We start from the raw sequence: 17,062 nt of genomic DNA on the forward strand, positions 1-17,062 counted from the left end.
ATTATAAACTATAGATTAAATGCAAGTTTAATGCACTATACTTATTCGTCGCTTACTGAGTAGCACCTAATCCGAACATGACTTTAGCTAGCCGTGATCGTCTAGTGGTTAGGACATTGCGTTGTGGCCGCAATAACCCAGGTTCGAATCCTGGTCTCGGCAGATTGTGCGATTATGTAGTTTTTGTTGTTTTGAGTCGTATTTTGATATTCTACATTCAATTCCATTTCAGAGTAACAGGTTACGAATCATAATCACGCAGTCATTATAAACTGTAGATTAAATGCAAGTTCAATGCACTATACTTATTCGTCGCTTACAGCGTAACACGTAATCAGAACATGACTGGCTAGCCGTGATAGTATAGTGGATAGGACATTCCATTGTGACCGCAATAACCCAGGTTCGAATCCTGGTCTCGGCAGATTGTGCGTTATGTCGTTGTTTTGAGTCGTATTTTGGGATTCTACCTTCAATTTGTTTCAAGGGTAACAGGTTAGCAAACATAATCACACAGTCATTATAAACTTCAGATTAAATGCAAGATCAATGCACTATACTTATTCGTCGCTTACTGAGTAGCACCTAATCAGGACATGACTGGCTAGCCGTGATCGTCTAGTGGATAGGATATTCCATTGTGACCGCAATAACCCAGGTTCGAAGCCTGGTCTCGTCAGATTGTGCGATATGTAGTTTTTGTTGTTTTGAGTCGTATTTTGGGATTCTACTTTCAATTCTTTTCCAGGGTAACAGGTTAGCAAACACAATAACGCAGTCATCATAAACTGTAGATTAAATGCAAAATACATGCACTATACTTATTCATCGCTTACTGAGCATCACGTTATCCGAACATGACTCTAGCTAGCCGTGATCGTCTAGTGGTTAGGATAATGTGTTGTGGCCGCAATAACCCACGTTCGAATCCTGGTCTCGGCAGATTGTGCGATATGTAGTTTTTGTTGTTTTGAGTCGTATTTTGAGATTCTACATTCAATTCCATTTCAGAGTAACAGGTTACGAATCATAATCGCGCAGTCATTATAAACTGTAAATTAAATGCAAAATAAATGCACTATACTTATTCGTCGCTTACTGAGCATCACGTTATCCGAACATGACTCTAGCTAGCCGTGATCGTCTAGTGGTTAGGACATTGCGTTGTGGCCGCAATAACCCAGGTTCGAATCCTGGTCTCGGCACATTGTGCTATATGTAGTTTTTGTTGTTTTGCGTCGTATTTTGGGATTCTACATTCAATTTTACTTCCAGGGAAACAGGTTGGCAAACATAATCCCGCAGTCATCATAAACTGTAGATTAAATGCAAGATCAATGCACTATACTTATTCGTCGCTTACTGAGTAGCACGTAATCCGAACATGACTCTAGCTAGCCGTGATCGTCTAGTGGTTAGGACATTGCGTTGTGGCCGCAATAACCCAGGTTCGAATCCTGGTCTCGGCAGATTGTGCTATATGTAGTTCTTGTTGTTTTGAGTCGTATTTTGGGATTCTACATTCAATTCCATTTCAGAGTAACAGGTTACGAAACATAATCACGCAGTCATTATCAACTGTAGATTAAATGCAAGTTTAATGCACTATACTTATTCGTCGCTTACTGAGTAGCACCTAATCCGAACATGACTTTAGCTAGCCGTGATCGTCTAGTGGTTAGGACATTGCGTTGTGGCCGCAATAACCCAGGTTCGAATCCTGGTCTCGGCAGATTGTGCGATTATGCAGTTTTTGTTGTTTTGAGTCGTATTTTGATATTCTACATTCAATTCCATTTCAGAGTAACAGGTTACGAATCATAATCACGCAGTCATTATAAACTGTAGATTAAATGCAAGTTCAATGCACTATACTTATTCGTCGCTTACAGCGTAACACGTAATCAGAACATGACTGGCTAGCCGTGATAGTATAGTGGATAGGACATTCCATTGTGACCGCAATAACCCAGGTTCGAATCCTGGTCTCGGCAGATTGTGCGTTATGTCGTTGTTTTGAGTCGTATTTTGGGATTCTACCTTCAATTTGTTTCAAGGGTAACAGGTTAGCAAACATAATCACGCAGTCATTATAAACTTCAGATTAAATGCAAGATCAATGCACTATACTTATTCGTCGCTTACTGCGTAGCACCTAATCAGGACATGACTGGCTAGCCGTGATCGTCTAGTGGATAGGATATTCCATTGTGACCGCAATATCCCAGGTTCGAAGCCTGGTCTCGTCAGATTGTGCGATATGTAGTTTTTGTTGTTTTGAGTCGTATTTTGGGATTCTACTTTCAATTCTTTTCCAGGGTAACAGGTTAGCAAACACAATAACGCAGTCATCATAAACTGCAGATTAAATGCAAAATACATGCACTATACTTATTCATCGCTTACTGAGCATCACGTTATCCGAACATGACTCTAGCTAGCCGTGATCGTCTAGTGGTTAGGATAATGTGTTGTGGCCGCAATAACCCACGTTCGAATCCTGGTCTCGGCAGATTGTGCGATATGTAGTTTTTGTTGTTTTGAGTCGTATTTTGAGATTCTACATTCAATTCCATTTCAGAGTAACAGGTTACGAATCATAATCGCGCAGTCATTATAAACTGTAAATTAAATGCAAAATAAATGCACTATACTTATTCGTCGCTTACTGAGCATCACGTTATCCGAACATGACTCTAGCTAGCCGTGATCGTCTAGTGGTTAGGACATTGCGTTGTGGCCGCAATAACCCAGGTTCGAATCCTGGTCTCGGCACATTGTGCTATATGTAGTTTTTGTTGTTTTGCGTCGTATTTTGGGATTCTACATTCAATTTTACTTCCAGGGAAACAGGTTGGCAAACATAATCCCGCAGTCATCATAAACTGTAGATTAAATGCAAGATCAATGCACTATATACTTATTCGTCGCTTACTGAGTAGCACGTAATCCGAACATGACTCTAGCTAGCCGTGATCGTCTAGTGGTTAGGACATTGCGTTGTGGCCGCAATAACCCAGGTTCGAATCCTGGTCTCGGCAGATTGTGCTATATGTAGTTCTTGTTGTTTTGAGTCGTATTTTGGGATTCTACATTCAATTCCATTTCAGAGTAACAGGTTACGAAACATAATCACGCAGTCATTATAAACTGTAGATTAAATGCAAGTTTAATGCACTATACTTATTCGTCGCTTACTGAGTAGCACCTAATCCGAACATGACTTTAGCTAGCCGTGATCGTCTAGTGGTTAGGACATTGCGTTGTGGCCGCAATAACCCAGGTTCGAATCCTGGTCTCGGCAGATTGTGCGATTATGTAGTTTTTGTTGTTTTGAGTCGTATTTTGATATTCTACATTCAATTCCATTTCAGAGTAACAGGTTACGAATCATAATCACGCAGTCATTATAAACTGTAGATTAAATGCAAGTTCAATGCACTATACTTATTCGTCGCTTACAGCGTAACACGTAATCAGAACATGACTGGCTAGCCGTGATAGTATAGTGGATAGGACATTCCATTGTGACCGCAATAACCCAGGTTCGAATCCTGGTCTCGGCAGATTGTGCGTTATGTCGTTGTTTTGAGTCGTATTTTGGGATTCTACCTTCAATTTGTTTCCAGGGTAACAGGTTAGCAAACACAATAACGCAGTCATCATAAACTGTAGATTAAATGCAAAATACATGCACTATACTTATTCATCGCTTACTGAGCATCACGTTATCCGAACATGACTCTAGCTAGCCGTGATCGTCTAGTGGTTAGGATAATGTGTTGTGGCCGCAATAACCCACGTTCGAATCCTGGTCTCGGCAGATTGTGCGATATGTAGTTTTTGTTGTTTTGAGTCGTATTTTGAGATTCTACATTCAATTCCATTTCAGAGTAACAGGTTACGAATCATAATCGCGCAGTCATTATAAACTGTAAATTAAATGCAAAATAAATGCACTATACTTATTCGTCGCTTACTGAGCATCACGTTATCCGAACATGACTCTAGCTAGCCGTGATCGTCTAGTGGATAGGACATTCCATTGTGACCGCAATAACCCAGGTTCGAAGCCTTGTCTCGGCAGATTGTGTGATATGTAGTTTTTGTTGTTTTGCGTCGTATTTTGGGATTCTACATTCAATTTTACTTCCAGGGAAACAGGTTGGCAAACATAATCCCGCAGTCATCATAAACTGTAGATTAAATGCAAGATCAATGCACTATATACTTATTCGTCGCTTACTGAGTAGCACGTAATCCGAACATGACTCTAGCTAGCCGTGATCGTCTAGTGGTTAGGACATTGCGTTGTGGCCGCAATAACCCAGGTTCGAATCCTGGTCTCGGCAGATTGTGCTATATGTAGTTCTTGTTGTTTTGAGTCGTATTTTGGGATTCTACATTCAATTCCATTTCAGAGTAACAGGTTACGAAACATAATCACGCAGTCATTATAAACTGTAGATTAAATGCAAGTTTAATGCACTATACTTATTCGTCGCTTACTGAGTAGCACCTAATCCGAACATGACTTTAGCTAGCCGTGATCGTCTAGTGGTTAGGACATTGCGTTGTGGCCGCAATAACCCAGGTTCGAATCCTGGTCTCGGCAGATTGTGCGATTATGTAGTTTTTGTTGTTTTGAGTCGTATTTTGATATTCTACATTCAATTCCATTTCAGAGTAACAGGTTACGAATCATAATCACGCAGTCATTATAAACTGTAGATTAAATGCAAGTTCAATGCACTATACTTATTCGTCGCTTACAGCGTAACACGTAATCAGAACATGACTGGCTAGCCGTGATAGTATAGTGGATAGGACATTCCATTGTGACCGCAATAACCCAGGTTCGAATCCTGGTCTCGGCAGATTGTGCGTTATGTCGTTGTTTTGAGTCGTATTTTGGGATTCTACCTTCAATTTGTTTCCAGGGTAACAGGTTAGCAAACACAATAACGCAGTCATCATAAACTGTAGATTAAATGCAAAATACATGCACTATACTTATTCATCGCTTACTGAGCATCACGTTATCCGAACATGACTCTAGCTAGCCGTGATCGTCTAGTGGTTAGGATAATGTGTTGTGGCCGCAATAACCCACGTTCGAATCCTGGTCTCGGCAGATTGTGCGATATGTAGTTTTTGTTGTTTTGAGTCGTATTTTGAGATTCTACATTCAATTCCATTTCAGAGTAACAGGTTACGAATCATAATCGCGCAGTCATTATAAACTGTAAATTAAATGCAAGTTCAATGCACTATACTTATTCGTCGCTTACTGAGTAGCACCTAATCAGGACATGACTGGCTAGCCGTGATCGTCTAGTGGATAGGACATTCCATTGTGACCGCAATAACCCAGGTTCGAAGCCTGGTCTCGGCAGACTGTGCGATATGTAGTTTTGTTGTTTTGAGTCGTATTTTGGGATTCTACTTTCAATTCTTTTCCAGGGTAACAGGTTAGCAAACACAATAACGCAGTCATCATAAACTGTAGATTAAATGCAAAATACATGCACTATACTTATTCATCGCTTACTGAGCATCACGTTATCCGAACATGACTCTAGTTAGCCGTGATCGTCTAGTGCTTAGGACATTCCATTGTGACCGCAATAACCCAGGTTCGAAGCCTGGTCTCGGCAGATTGTGCGATATGTAGTTTTTGTTGTTTTGAGTCGTATTTTGGGATTCTACTTTCAATTCTTTTCCAGGTTAACAGGTTAGCAAACATAATAACGCACTGCAGTCATCATAAACTGTAGATTAAATGCAAAATAAATGCACTATACTTATTCGTCGCTTACTGAGCATCACGTTATCCGAACATGACTCTAGCTAGCCGTGATCGTCTAGTGGTTAGGACATTGCGTTGTGCCCGCAATAACCCAGTTTCGAATCCTGGTCCCGGCAGATTGTGCTATATGTAGTTTTTGTTGTTTTGCGTCGTATTTTGGAATTCTACATTCAATTCCATTTCAGAGTGACAGGTTAGCAAACATAATTACGCAGTCATCATAAACTGTAGATTAAATGCAAGATCAATGCACTATACTTATTCGTCGCTTACTGAGTAGCACGTAATCCGAACATGACTCTAGCTAGCCGTAATCGTCTAGTGGTTAGGACATTGCGTTGTGGCCTCAATAACCCAGGTTCGAATCCTGGTCTCGGCAGATTGTGCGTTATGTCGTTGTTTTGTTATTTTGAGTCGTATTTTGGGGTTCTACTTTCAATTCTTTTCCAGGGTAACAGGTTAGCAAACATAATAACGCAGTCATCATAAACTGTAGATTAAATGCAAAATAAATGCACTATACTTATTCGTCGCTTACTGAGCATCACGTTATCCGAACATGACTCTAGCTAGCCGTGATCGTCTAGTGGTTAGGACATTGCGTTGTGGCCGCAATAACCCAGGTTCGAATCCTGGTCTCGGCAGATTGTGCTATATGTAGTTTTTGTTGTTTTGCGTCATATTTTGGGATTCTACATTCAATTCCATTTCAGAGTAACAGGTTACGAAACGTAATCACGCAGTCATTATAAACTGTAGATTAAATGCAAGTTCAATGCACTATACTTATTCATCGCTTACTGAGTAGCACCTAATCAGGACATGACTGGCTAGCCGTGATCGTCTAGTGGATAGGACATTCCATTGTGACCGCAATAACCCAGGTTCGAAGCCTGGTCTCGGCAGATTGTGCGATATGTAGTTTTTGTTGTTTTGAGTCGTATTTTGGGATTCTACTTTCAATTCTTTTCCAGGGTAACAGGTTAGCAAACACAATAACGCAGTCATCATAAACTGTAGATTAAATGCAAAATACATGCACTATACTTATTCATCGCTTACTGAGCATCGCGTTATCCGAACATGACTCTAGTTAGCCGTGATCGTCTAGTGCTTAGGACATTCCATTGTGACCGCAATAACCCAGGTTCGAAGCCTGGTCTCGGCAGATTGTGCGATATGTAGTTTTTGTTGTTTTGAGTCGTATTTTGGGATTCTACTTTCAATTCTTTTCCAGGGTAACAGGTTAGCAAACACAATAACGCAGTCATCATAAACTGTAGATTAAATGCAAAATACATGCACTATACTTATTCATCGCTTACTGAGCATCACGTTATCCGAACATGATTTTAGTTAGCCGTGATCGTCTAGTGGTTAGGATAATGTGTTGTGGCCGCAATAACCCACGTTCGAATCCTGGTCTCGGCAGATTGTGCGATATGTAGTTTTTGTTGTTTTGAGTCGTATTTTGAGATTCTACATTCAATTCCATTTCAGAGTAACAGGTTACGAATCATAATCGCGCAGTCATTATAAACTGTAAATTAAATGCAAAATAAATGCACTATACTTATTCGTCGCTTAATGAGCATCACGTTATCCGATCATGACTCTAGCTAGCCGTGATCGTCTAGTGGTTAGGACATTGCGTTGTGGCCGCAATAACCCAGGTTCGAATCCTGGTCTCGGCACATCGTGATTTATGTAGTTTTTGTTGTTTTGCGTCGTATTTTGGGATTCTACATTCAATTCCATTTCAGAGTAACAGGTTACGAAACGTAATCACGCAGTCATTATAAACTGTAGATTAAATGCAAGTTCAATGCACTATACTTATTCGTCGCTTACTGAGTAGCACCTAATCAGGACATGACTGGCTAGCCGTGATCGTCTAGTGGATAGGACATTCCATTGTGACCGCAATAACCCAGGTTCGAAGCCTTGTCTCGGCAGATTGTGTGATATGTAGTTTTTGTTGTTTTGCGTCGTATTTTGGGATTCTACATTCAATTTTACTTCCAGGGTAACAGGTTGGCAAACATAATCCCGCAGTCATCATAAACTGTAGATTAAATGCAAGATCAATGCACTATACTTATTCGTCGCTTACTGAGTAGCACGTAATCCGAACATGACTCTAGCTAGCCGTGATCGTCTAGTGGTTAGGACATTGCGTTGTGGCCGCAATAACCCAGGTTCGAATCCTGGTCTCGGCAGATTGTGCTATATGTAGTTCTTGTTGTTTTGAGTCGTATTTTGGGATTCTACATTCAATTCCATTTCAGAGTAACAGGTTACGAAACATAATCACGCAGTCATTGTAAACTGTAGATTAAATGCAAGTTTAATGCACTATACTTATTCGTCGCTTACTGAGTAGCACCTAATCCGAACATGACTTTAGCTAGCCGTGATCGTCTAGTGGTTAGGACATTGCGTTGTGGCCGCAATAACCCAGGTTCGAATCCTGGTCTCGGCAGATTGTGCGATATGTAGTTTTTGTTGTTTTGAGTCGTATTTTGAGATTCTACATTCAATTCCATTTCAGAGTAACAGGTTACGAATCATAATCACGCAGTCATTATAAACTGTAGATTAAATGCAAGTTCAATGCACTATACTTATTCGTGGCTTACAGCGTAACACGTAATCAGAACATGACTGGCTAGCCGTGATCGTATAGTGGATAGGACATTCCATTGTGACCGCAATAACCCAGGTTCGAATCCTTGTCTCGGCAGATTGTGCGTTATGTCGTTGTTTTGAGTCGTATTTTGGGATTCTACCTTCAATTTGTTTCAAGGGTAATAGGTTAGCAAACATAATCACGCAGTCATTATAAACTTCAGATTAAATGCAAGATCAATGCACTATACTTATTCGTCGCTTACTGAGTAGCACCTAATCAGGACTTGACTGGCTAGCCGTGATCGTCTAGTGGATAGGACATTCCATTGTGACCGCAATAACCCAGGTTCGAAGCCTGGTCTCGGCAGATTGTGCGATATGTAGTTTTTGTTGTTTTGAGTCGTATTTTGGGATTCTACTTTCAATTCTTTTCCAGGTTAACAGGTTAGCAAACATAATAACGCACTGCAGTCATCATAAACTGTAGATTAAATGCAAAATAAATGCACTATACTTATTCGTCGCTTACTGAGCATCACGTTCTCCGAACATGACTCTAGCTAGCCGTGATCGTCTAGTGGTTAGGACATTGCGTTGTGGCCGCAATAACCCAGGTTCGAATCCTGGTCTCGGCAGATTGTGCTATATGTAGTTCTTGTTGTTTTGAGTCGTATTTTGGGATTCTACATTCAATTCCATTTCAGAGTAACAGGTTACGAAACATAATCACGCAGTCATTATAAACTGTAGATTAAATGCAAGTTTAATGCACTATACTTAGTCGTCGCTTACTGAGTAGCACCTAATCCGAACATGACTCTAGCTAGCCGTGATCGTCTAGTGGTTAGGACATTGCGTTGTGGCCGCAATAACCCAGGTTCGAATCCTGCTCTCGGCAGATTGTGCGATATGTAGTTTTTGTTGTTTTGAGTCGTATTTTGAGATTCTACATTCAATTCCATTTCAGAGTAACAGGTTACGAATTATAATCGCGCAGTCATTATAAACTGTAGATTAAATGCAAAATAAATGCACTATACTTATTCGTCGCTTACTGAGCATCACGTTATCCGAACATGACTCTAGCTAGCCGTGATCGTCTAGTGGTTAGGACATTGCGTTGTGGCCGCAATAACCCAGGTTCGAATCCTGGTCTCGGCACATTGTGCTATATGTAGTTTTTGTTGTTTTGCGCCGTATTTTGGGATTCTACATTCAATTTTACTTCCAGGGTAACAGGTTGGCAAACATAATCACGCAGTCATCATAAACTGTAGATTAAATGCAAGATCAATGCACTATACTTATTCGTCGCTAACTGAGCATCACGTTATCCGAATATGACTCTAGCTAGCCGTGATCGTCTAGTGGTTAGGACATTGCGTTGTGGCCGCAATAACCCAGGTTCGAGTCCTGGTCTCGGCAGATTGTGCGATATGTAGTTTTTGTTGTTTCGCGTCGTATTTCGGAATTCTACATTCAATTCCATTTCAGAGTGACAGGTTAGCAAACATAATTACGCAGTCATCATAAACTGTAGATTAAATGCAAGATCAATGCACTATACTTATTCGTCGCTTACTGAGTAGCACGTAATCCGAACATGACTCTAGCCAGCCGTGATTGTCTAGTGGTTAGGACATTGCGTTGTGCCCGCAATAACCCAGGTTCGAATCCTGGTCTCGGCAGATTGTGTGTTATGTCGTTGTTTTGTTATTTTGAGTCGTATTTTGGGGTTCTACTTTCAATTCTTTTCCAGGGTAACAGGTTAGCAAACATAATAACGCAGTCATCATAAACTGTAGATTAAATGCAAAATAAATGCACTATACTTATTCGTCGCTTACTGAGCATCACGTTATCCGAACATGACTCTAGCTAGCCGTGATCGTCTAGTGGTTAGGACATTGCGTTGTGGCCGCAATAACCCAGGTTCGAATCCTGGTCTCGGCACATTGTGCTATATGTAGTTTTTGTTGTTTTGCGTCGTATTTTGGGATTCTACATTCAATTTTACTTCCAGGGTAACAGGTTGGCAAACATAATCACGCAGTCATCATAAACTGTAGATTAAATGGAAGATCAATGCACTATACTTATTCGTCGCTTCCTGAGCATCACGTTATCCGAATATGACTCTAGCTAGCCGTGATCGTCTAGTGGTTAGGACATTGCGTTGTGGCCGCAATAACCCAGGTTCGAATCCTGGTCTCGGCAGATTGTGCGATATGTGGTTTTTGTAGTTTTGAGTCGTATTTTGGGATTCTACTTTCAATTCTTTTCCAGGTTAACAGGTTAGCAAACATAATAACGCACTGCAGTCATCATAAACTGTAGATTAAATGCAAAATAAATGCACTATACTTATTCGTCGCTTACTGAGCATCACGTTCACCGAACATGACTCTAGCTAGCCGTGATCGTCTAGTGGTTAGGACATTGCGTTGTGCCCGCAATAACCCAGTTTCAAATCCTGGTCTCGGCAGATTGTGCTATATGTAGTTTTTGTTGTTTTGCGTCGTATTTTGGAATTCTACATTCAATTCCATTTCAGAGTGACAGGTAACGAAACATAATCACGCAGTAATCATAAACTGCCGATTAAATGCACGATCAATGCACTATACATATTCGTCGCTTACTGAGTAACACTTGATCCGAACTTGACTGGCTAGCCGTGATCGTCTAGTGGTTAGGACATTTCGTTGTGGCCGCAATAACTCAGGTTCGAATCCTGGTCTGGGCAGATTGTGCTATATGTAGTTCTTGTTGTTTTGAGTCGTATTTTGGAATTCTACATTCAATTCCATTTCAGGGTAACAGGTTACGAAACGTAATCACGCAGTCGTTATAAACTGTAGATTAAATGCAAGTTCAATGCACTATACTTATTCGTCGCTTACTGAGTAGCACCTAATCAGGACATGACTGGCTAGCCGTGATCGTCTAGTGGATAGGACATTCCATTGTGACCGCAACAACCCAGGTTCGAAGCCTGGTCTCGGCAGATTGTGCGATATGTAGTTTTTGTTGTTTTGAGTCGTATTTTGGGATTCTACTTTCAATTCTTTTCCAGGGTAACAGGTTAGCAAACACAATAACGCAGTCATCATAAACTGTAGATTAAATGCAAAATACATGCACTATACTTATTCATCGCTTACTGAGCATCACGTTATCCGAACATGACTCTAGTTAGCCGTGATCGTCTAGTGGTTAGGACATTGTGTTGTGGCCGCAATAACCCAGGTTCGAATCCTGGTCCCGGCAGATTGTGCTATATGTAGTTTTTGTTGTTTTGCGTCGTATTTTGGGATTCTACATTCAATTTTACTTCCAGGGTAACAGGTTGGCAAACATAATCCCGCAGTCATCATAAACTGTGGATTAAATGCAAGATCAATGCACTATACTTATTCGTCGCTTACTGAGTAGCACGTAATCCGAACATGACTCTAGCTAGCCGTGATCGTCTAGTGGTTAGGACATTGCGTTGTGGCCGCAATAACCCAGGTTCGAATCCTGGTCTCGGCAGATTGTGCTATATGTAGTTCTTGTTGTTTTGAGTCGTATTTTGGGATTCTACATTCAATTCGTTTCAAGGGTAACAGGTTAGCAAACATAATCACGCAGTCATTATAAACTTCAGATTAAATGCAAGATCAATGCACTATACTTATTCGTCGCTTACTGAGTAGCACCTAATCAGGACATGACTGGCTAGCCGTGATCGTCTAGTGGATAGGACATTCCATTGTGACCGCAATAACCCAGGTTCGAATCCTGGTCTCGGCAGATTGTGCGATATGTAGTTTTTGTTGTTTTGAGTCGTATTTTGGGATTCTACTTTCAATTCTTTTCCAGGGTAACAGGTTAGCAAACAAAATAACGCAGTCATCATAAACTGTATATTAAATGCAAAATAAATGCAGTATACTTATTCGTCGCTTACTGAGCATCACGTTATCCGAACATGACTCTAGCTAGCCCTGATCGTCTAGTGGTTAGGACATTGCGTTGTGCCCGCAATAACCCAGGTTCGAATCCTGGTCTCGGCAGATTGTGCTATATGTAGTTTTTGTTGTTTTGCGTCGTATTTTGGAATTCTACATTCAATTTTACTTCCAGGGTAACAGGTTGGCAAACATAATCACGCAGTCATCATAAACTGTAGATTAAATGCAAGATCAATGCACTATACTTATTCGTCGCTTACTGTGTAGCACGTAATCCGAACAGGACTCTAGCTAGCCGTGATCGTCTAGTGGTTAGGACATTGCGTTGTGCCCGCAGTAACCCAGGTTCGAATCCTGGTCTCGGCAGATTGTGCTATATGTAGTTTGTGTTGTTTTGCGTCGTATTTTGGGATTCTACATTCAATTTTACTTCCAGGGTAACAGGTTGGCAAACATAATCACGCAGTCATCATAAACTGTAGGTTAAATGCAAGATCAATGCACTATACTTATTCGTCACTTACTGAGTAGCACGTAATCCGAACATGACTCTAGCTAGCCGTGATCGTCTAGTGGTTAGGACATTGCGTTGTGGCCGCAATAACCCAGGTTCGAATCCTGGTCTCGGCAGATTGTCCTATATGTAGTTCTTGTTGTTTTGCGTCGTATTTTGGAATTCTGCATTCAATTTTACTTCCAGGGTAACAGGTTGGCAAACATAATCACGCAGTCATCATAAACTGTAGATTAAATGCAAGATCAATGCAATATACTTATTCGTCGCTTACTGAGTAGCACGTAATCCGAACATGACTCTAGCTAGCCGTGATCGTCTAGTGGTTAGGACATTTCGTTGTGGCCGCAATAACCCAGGTTCGAATCCTGGTCTCGGCAGATTGTGCTATATGTAGTTCTTGTTGTTTTGAGTCGTATTTTCGGATTCTACATTCAATTCGTTTCAAGGGTAACAGGTTGGCAAACATAATCACGCAGTCATTATAAACTTCAGATTAAATGCAAGATCAATGCACTATACTTATTCGTCGCTTACTGAGTAGCACCTAATCATGACATGACTGGCTAGCCGTGATCGTCTAGTGGATAGGACATTCCATTGTGACCGCAATAACCCAGGTTCGAATTCTGGTCTCGGCAGATTGTGCGATATGTCGTTTTTGTTGTTTTGAGTCGTATTTTGGGATTCTACTTTCAATTCTTTTCCAGGGTAACAGGTTAGCAAACATAATAACGCAGTCATCATAAACTGTAGATTAAATGCAAGATCAATGCACTATACTTATTCGTCGCTTACTGAGCATCACGTTATCCGAACATGACTCTAGCTAGCCGTGATCGTCTAGTGGTTAGGACATTGCGTTGTGCCCGCAATAACCCAGTTTCAAATCCTGGTCTCGGCAGATTGTGCTATATGTAGTTTTTGTTGTTTTGCGTCGTATTTTGGAATTCTACATTCAATTCCATTTCAGAGTGACAGGTTAGCAAACATAATTACGCAGTCATCATAAACTGTAGATTAAATGCAAGATCAATGCACTATTCTTATTCGTCGCTTACTTAACAACACGTAATCAGAACGTGAATGGCTAGCCGTGATCGTCTAGTGGTTAGGACATTGTGTTGTGGCCGCAATAATCCAGGTTCGATTCCTGGTCTCGGCAGATTGTGCTATATGTAGTTTTTGTTGTTTTGCGTCGTATTTTGGGATTCTACATTCAATTTTACTTCCAGGGTAACCGGTTGGCAAACATAATCACGCAGTCATTATAAACTTCAGATTAAATGCAAGATCAATGCACTATACTTATTCGTCGCTTACTGAGTAGCACCTAATCATGACATGACTGGCTAGCCGTGATCGTCTAGTGGATAGGACATTCCATTGTGACCGCAATAACCCAGGTTCGAATTCTGGTCTCGGCAGATTGTGCGATATGTCGTTTTTGTTGTTTTGAGTCGTATTTTGGGATTCTACTTTCAATTCTTTTCCAGGGTAACAGGTTAGCAAACATAATAACGCAGTCATCATAAACTGTAGATTAAATGCAAGATCAATGCACTATACTTATTCGTCGCTTACTGAGCATCACGTTATCCGAACATGACTCTAGCTAGCCGTGATCGTCTAGTGGTTAGGACATTGCGTTGTGCCCGCAATAACCCAGTTTCAAATCCTGGTCTCGGCAGATTGTGCTATATGTAGTTTTTGTTGTTTTGCGTCGTATTTTGGAATTCTACATTCAATTCCATTTCAGAGTGACAGGTTAGCAAACATAATTACGCAGTCATCATAAACTGTAGATTAAATGCAAGATCAATGCACTATTCTTATTCGTCGCTTACTTAACAACACGTAATCAGAACGTGAATGGCTAGCCGTGATCGTCTAGTGGTTAGGACATTGTGTTGTGGCCGCAATAATCCAGGTTCGATTCCTGGTCTCGGCAGATTGTGCTATATGTAGTTTTTGTTGTTTTGCGTCGTATTTTGGGATTCTACATTCAATTTTACTTCCAGGGTAACCGGTTGGCAAACATAATCACGCAGTCATCATAAACTGTAGATTAAATGCAAGATCAATGCACTATACTTATTCGTCGCTTACTGAGTAGCACGTAATCCGAACATGACTCTAGCTAGCCGTGATCGTCTAGTGGTTAGGACATTGCGTTGTGGCCGCAATAACCCAGGTTCGAATCCTGGTCTCGGCAGATTGTGCGTTATGTTGTTGTTTTGTTATTTTGAGTCGTATTTTGGGGTTCTACTTTCAATTCTTTTCCAGGGTAACAGGTTAGCAAACATAATAACGCAGTCATCATAAACTGTAGATTAAATGCAAAATAAATGCACTATACTTATTCGTCGCTTACTGAGCATCACGTTATCCGAACATGACTCTAGCTAGCCGTGATCGTCTAGTGGTTAGGACATTGCGTTGTGGCCGCAATAACCCAGGTTCGAATCCTGGTCTCGGCAGATTGTGCTATATGTAGTTTTTGTTGTTTTGCGTCATATTTTGGGATTCTACATTCAATTCCATTTCAGAGTAACAGGTTACGAAACGTAATCACGCAGTCATTATAAACTGTAGATTAAATGCAAGTTCAATGCACTATACTTATTCATCGCTTACTGAGTAGCACCTAATCAGGACATGACTGGCTAGCCGTGATCGTCTAGTGGATAGGACATTCCATTGTGACCGCAATAACCCAGGTTCGAAGCCTGGTCTCGGCAGATTGTGCGATATGTAGTTTTTGTTGTTTTGAGTCGTATTTTGGGATTCTACTTTCAATTCTTTTCCAGGGTAACAGGTTAGCAAACACAATAACGCAGTCATCATAAACTGTAGATTAAATGCAAAATACATGCACTATACTTATTCATCGCTTACTGAGCATCGCGTTATCCGAACATGACTCTAGTTAGCCGTGATCGTCTAGTGCTTAGGACATTCCATTGTGACCGCAATAACCCAGGTTCGAAGCCTGGTCTCGGCAGATTGTGCGATATGTAGTTTTTGTTGTTTTGAGTCGTATTTTGGGATTCTACTTTCAATTCTTTTCCAGGGTAACAGGTTAGCAAACACAATAACGCAGTCATCATAAACTGTAGATTAAATGCAAAATACATGCACTATACTTATTCATCGCTTACTGAGCATCACGTTATCCGAACATGATTTTAGTTAGCCGTGATCGTCTAGTGGTTAGGATAATGTGTTGTGGCCGCAATAACCCACGTTCGAATCCTGGTCTCGGCAGATTGTGCGATATGTAGTTTTTGTTGTTTTGAGTCGTATTTTGAGATTCTACATTCAATTCCATTTCAGAGTAACAGGTTACGAATCATAATCGCGCAGTCATTATAAACTGTAAATTAAATGCAAAATAAATGCACTATACTTATTCGTCGCTTAATGAGCATCACGTTATCCGATCATGACTCTAGCTAGCCGTGATCGTCTAGTGGTTAGGACATTGCGTTGTGGCCGCAATAACCCAGGTTCGAATCCTGGTCTCGGCACATCGTGATTTATGTAGTTTTTGTTGTTTTGCGTCGTATTTTGGGATTCTACATTCAATTCCATTTCAGAGTAACAGGTTACGAAACGTAATCACGCAGTCATTATAAACTGTAGATTAAATGCAAGTTCAATGCACTATACTTATTCGTCGCTTACTGAGTAGCACCTAATCAGGACATGACTGGCTAGCCGTGATCGTCTAGTGGATAGGACATTCCATTGTGACCGCAATAACCCAGGTTCGAAGCCTTGTCTCGGCAGATTGTGTGATATGTAGTTTTTGTTGTTTTGCGTCGTATTTTGGGATTCTACATTCAATTTTACTTCCAGGGTAACAGGTTGGCAAACATAATCCCGCAGTCATCATAAACTGTAGATTAAATGCAAGATCAATGCACTATACTTATTCGTCGCTTACTGAGTAGCACGTAATCCGAACATGACTCTAGCTAGCCGTGATCGTCTAGTGGTTAGGACATTGCGTTGTGGCCGCAATAACCCAGGTTCGAATCCTGGTCTCGGCAGATTGTGCTATATGTAGTTCTTGTTGTTTTGAGTCGTATTTTGGGATTCTACATTCAATTCCATTTCAGAGTAACAGGTTACGAAACATAATCACGC

General features: G+C 40.8%; 27 non-coding genes across 27 annotated transcripts; all 27 read left to right on the forward strand.

The window, feature by feature from the left end:
- The first annotated feature begins 90 nt into the window (after window positions 1-90).
- Window positions 91-162, forward strand: TRNAH-GUG (transfer RNA histidin (anticodon GUG)). The gene has a single exon. It is a non-coding gene; the product is annotated as a tRNA-His (tRNA).
- A 971-nt stretch (window positions 163-1,133) lies between these two features.
- Window positions 1,134-1,205, forward strand: TRNAH-GUG (transfer RNA histidin (anticodon GUG)). Its single transcript has one exon. It is a non-coding gene; the product is annotated as a tRNA-His (tRNA).
- A 192-nt stretch (window positions 1,206-1,397) lies between these two features.
- On the forward strand, window positions 1,398-1,469 carry TRNAH-GUG (transfer RNA histidin (anticodon GUG)). Its single transcript has one exon. It is a non-coding gene; the product is annotated as a tRNA-His (tRNA).
- A 191-nt stretch (window positions 1,470-1,660) lies between these two features.
- Window positions 1,661-1,732, forward strand: TRNAH-GUG (transfer RNA histidin (anticodon GUG)). Its single transcript has one exon. It is a non-coding gene; the product is annotated as a tRNA-His (tRNA).
- A 971-nt stretch (window positions 1,733-2,703) lies between these two features.
- Window positions 2,704-2,775, forward strand: TRNAH-GUG (transfer RNA histidin (anticodon GUG)). Its single transcript has one exon. It is a non-coding gene; the product is annotated as a tRNA-His (tRNA).
- A 194-nt stretch (window positions 2,776-2,969) lies between these two features.
- TRNAH-GUG (transfer RNA histidin (anticodon GUG)) lies at window positions 2,970-3,041 on the forward strand. The gene has a single exon. It is a non-coding gene; the product is annotated as a tRNA-His (tRNA).
- Window positions 3,042-3,232: 191 nt separating this feature from the next.
- TRNAH-GUG (transfer RNA histidin (anticodon GUG)) lies at window positions 3,233-3,304 on the forward strand. The gene has a single exon. It is a non-coding gene; the product is annotated as a tRNA-His (tRNA).
- A 976-nt stretch (window positions 3,305-4,280) lies between these two features.
- TRNAH-GUG (transfer RNA histidin (anticodon GUG)) lies at window positions 4,281-4,352 on the forward strand. The gene has a single exon. It is a non-coding gene; the product is annotated as a tRNA-His (tRNA).
- A 191-nt stretch (window positions 4,353-4,543) lies between these two features.
- On the forward strand, window positions 4,544-4,615 carry TRNAH-GUG (transfer RNA histidin (anticodon GUG)). Its single transcript has one exon. It is a non-coding gene; the product is annotated as a tRNA-His (tRNA).
- Window positions 4,616-6,381: 1,766 nt separating this feature from the next.
- On the forward strand, window positions 6,382-6,453 carry TRNAH-GUG (transfer RNA histidin (anticodon GUG)). Its single transcript has one exon. It is a non-coding gene; the product is annotated as a tRNA-His (tRNA).
- A 978-nt stretch (window positions 6,454-7,431) lies between these two features.
- On the forward strand, window positions 7,432-7,503 carry TRNAH-GUG (transfer RNA histidin (anticodon GUG)). The gene has a single exon. It is a non-coding gene; the product is annotated as a tRNA-His (tRNA).
- Window positions 7,504-7,956: 453 nt separating this feature from the next.
- TRNAH-GUG (transfer RNA histidin (anticodon GUG)) lies at window positions 7,957-8,028 on the forward strand. Its single transcript has one exon. It is a non-coding gene; the product is annotated as a tRNA-His (tRNA).
- Window positions 8,029-8,219: 191 nt separating this feature from the next.
- Window positions 8,220-8,291, forward strand: TRNAH-GUG (transfer RNA histidin (anticodon GUG)). The gene has a single exon. It is a non-coding gene; the product is annotated as a tRNA-His (tRNA).
- A 712-nt stretch (window positions 8,292-9,003) lies between these two features.
- On the forward strand, window positions 9,004-9,075 carry TRNAH-GUG (transfer RNA histidin (anticodon GUG)). Its single transcript has one exon. It is a non-coding gene; the product is annotated as a tRNA-His (tRNA).
- A 454-nt stretch (window positions 9,076-9,529) lies between these two features.
- Window positions 9,530-9,601, forward strand: TRNAH-GUG (transfer RNA histidin (anticodon GUG)). The gene has a single exon. It is a non-coding gene; the product is annotated as a tRNA-His (tRNA).
- Window positions 9,602-9,793: 192 nt separating this feature from the next.
- TRNAH-GUG (transfer RNA histidin (anticodon GUG)) lies at window positions 9,794-9,865 on the forward strand. Its single transcript has one exon. It is a non-coding gene; the product is annotated as a tRNA-His (tRNA).
- Window positions 9,866-10,321: 456 nt separating this feature from the next.
- On the forward strand, window positions 10,322-10,393 carry TRNAH-GUG (transfer RNA histidin (anticodon GUG)). The gene has a single exon. It is a non-coding gene; the product is annotated as a tRNA-His (tRNA).
- Window positions 10,394-10,585: 192 nt separating this feature from the next.
- Window positions 10,586-10,657, forward strand: TRNAH-GUG (transfer RNA histidin (anticodon GUG)). Its single transcript has one exon. It is a non-coding gene; the product is annotated as a tRNA-His (tRNA).
- A 981-nt stretch (window positions 10,658-11,638) lies between these two features.
- On the forward strand, window positions 11,639-11,710 carry TRNAH-GUG (transfer RNA histidin (anticodon GUG)). Its single transcript has one exon. It is a non-coding gene; the product is annotated as a tRNA-His (tRNA).
- A 192-nt stretch (window positions 11,711-11,902) lies between these two features.
- Window positions 11,903-11,974, forward strand: TRNAH-GUG (transfer RNA histidin (anticodon GUG)). The gene has a single exon. It is a non-coding gene; the product is annotated as a tRNA-His (tRNA).
- Window positions 11,975-12,954: 980 nt separating this feature from the next.
- TRNAH-GUG (transfer RNA histidin (anticodon GUG)) lies at window positions 12,955-13,026 on the forward strand. Its single transcript has one exon. It is a non-coding gene; the product is annotated as a tRNA-His (tRNA).
- Window positions 13,027-14,003: 977 nt separating this feature from the next.
- On the forward strand, window positions 14,004-14,075 carry TRNAH-GUG (transfer RNA histidin (anticodon GUG)). Its single transcript has one exon. It is a non-coding gene; the product is annotated as a tRNA-His (tRNA).
- A 714-nt stretch (window positions 14,076-14,789) lies between these two features.
- Window positions 14,790-14,861, forward strand: TRNAH-GUG (transfer RNA histidin (anticodon GUG)). The gene has a single exon. It is a non-coding gene; the product is annotated as a tRNA-His (tRNA).
- Window positions 14,862-15,053: 192 nt separating this feature from the next.
- TRNAH-GUG (transfer RNA histidin (anticodon GUG)) lies at window positions 15,054-15,125 on the forward strand. The gene has a single exon. It is a non-coding gene; the product is annotated as a tRNA-His (tRNA).
- A 193-nt stretch (window positions 15,126-15,318) lies between these two features.
- On the forward strand, window positions 15,319-15,390 carry TRNAH-GUG (transfer RNA histidin (anticodon GUG)). The gene has a single exon. It is a non-coding gene; the product is annotated as a tRNA-His (tRNA).
- Window positions 15,391-16,368: 978 nt separating this feature from the next.
- Window positions 16,369-16,440, forward strand: TRNAH-GUG (transfer RNA histidin (anticodon GUG)). The gene has a single exon. It is a non-coding gene; the product is annotated as a tRNA-His (tRNA).
- A 453-nt stretch (window positions 16,441-16,893) lies between these two features.
- Window positions 16,894-16,965, forward strand: TRNAH-GUG (transfer RNA histidin (anticodon GUG)). Its single transcript has one exon. It is a non-coding gene; the product is annotated as a tRNA-His (tRNA).
- The last annotated feature ends 97 nt before the right edge of the window (window positions 16,966-17,062 follow it).

Source organism: Saccoglossus kowalevskii, chromosome 6, assembly GCF_978046115.1.
Source record: "Saccoglossus kowalevskii chromosome 6, keSacKowa6.1, whole genome shotgun sequence".
Classification (NCBI taxonomy): Eukaryota; Metazoa; Hemichordata; class Enteropneusta; family Harrimaniidae; genus Saccoglossus; species Saccoglossus kowalevskii.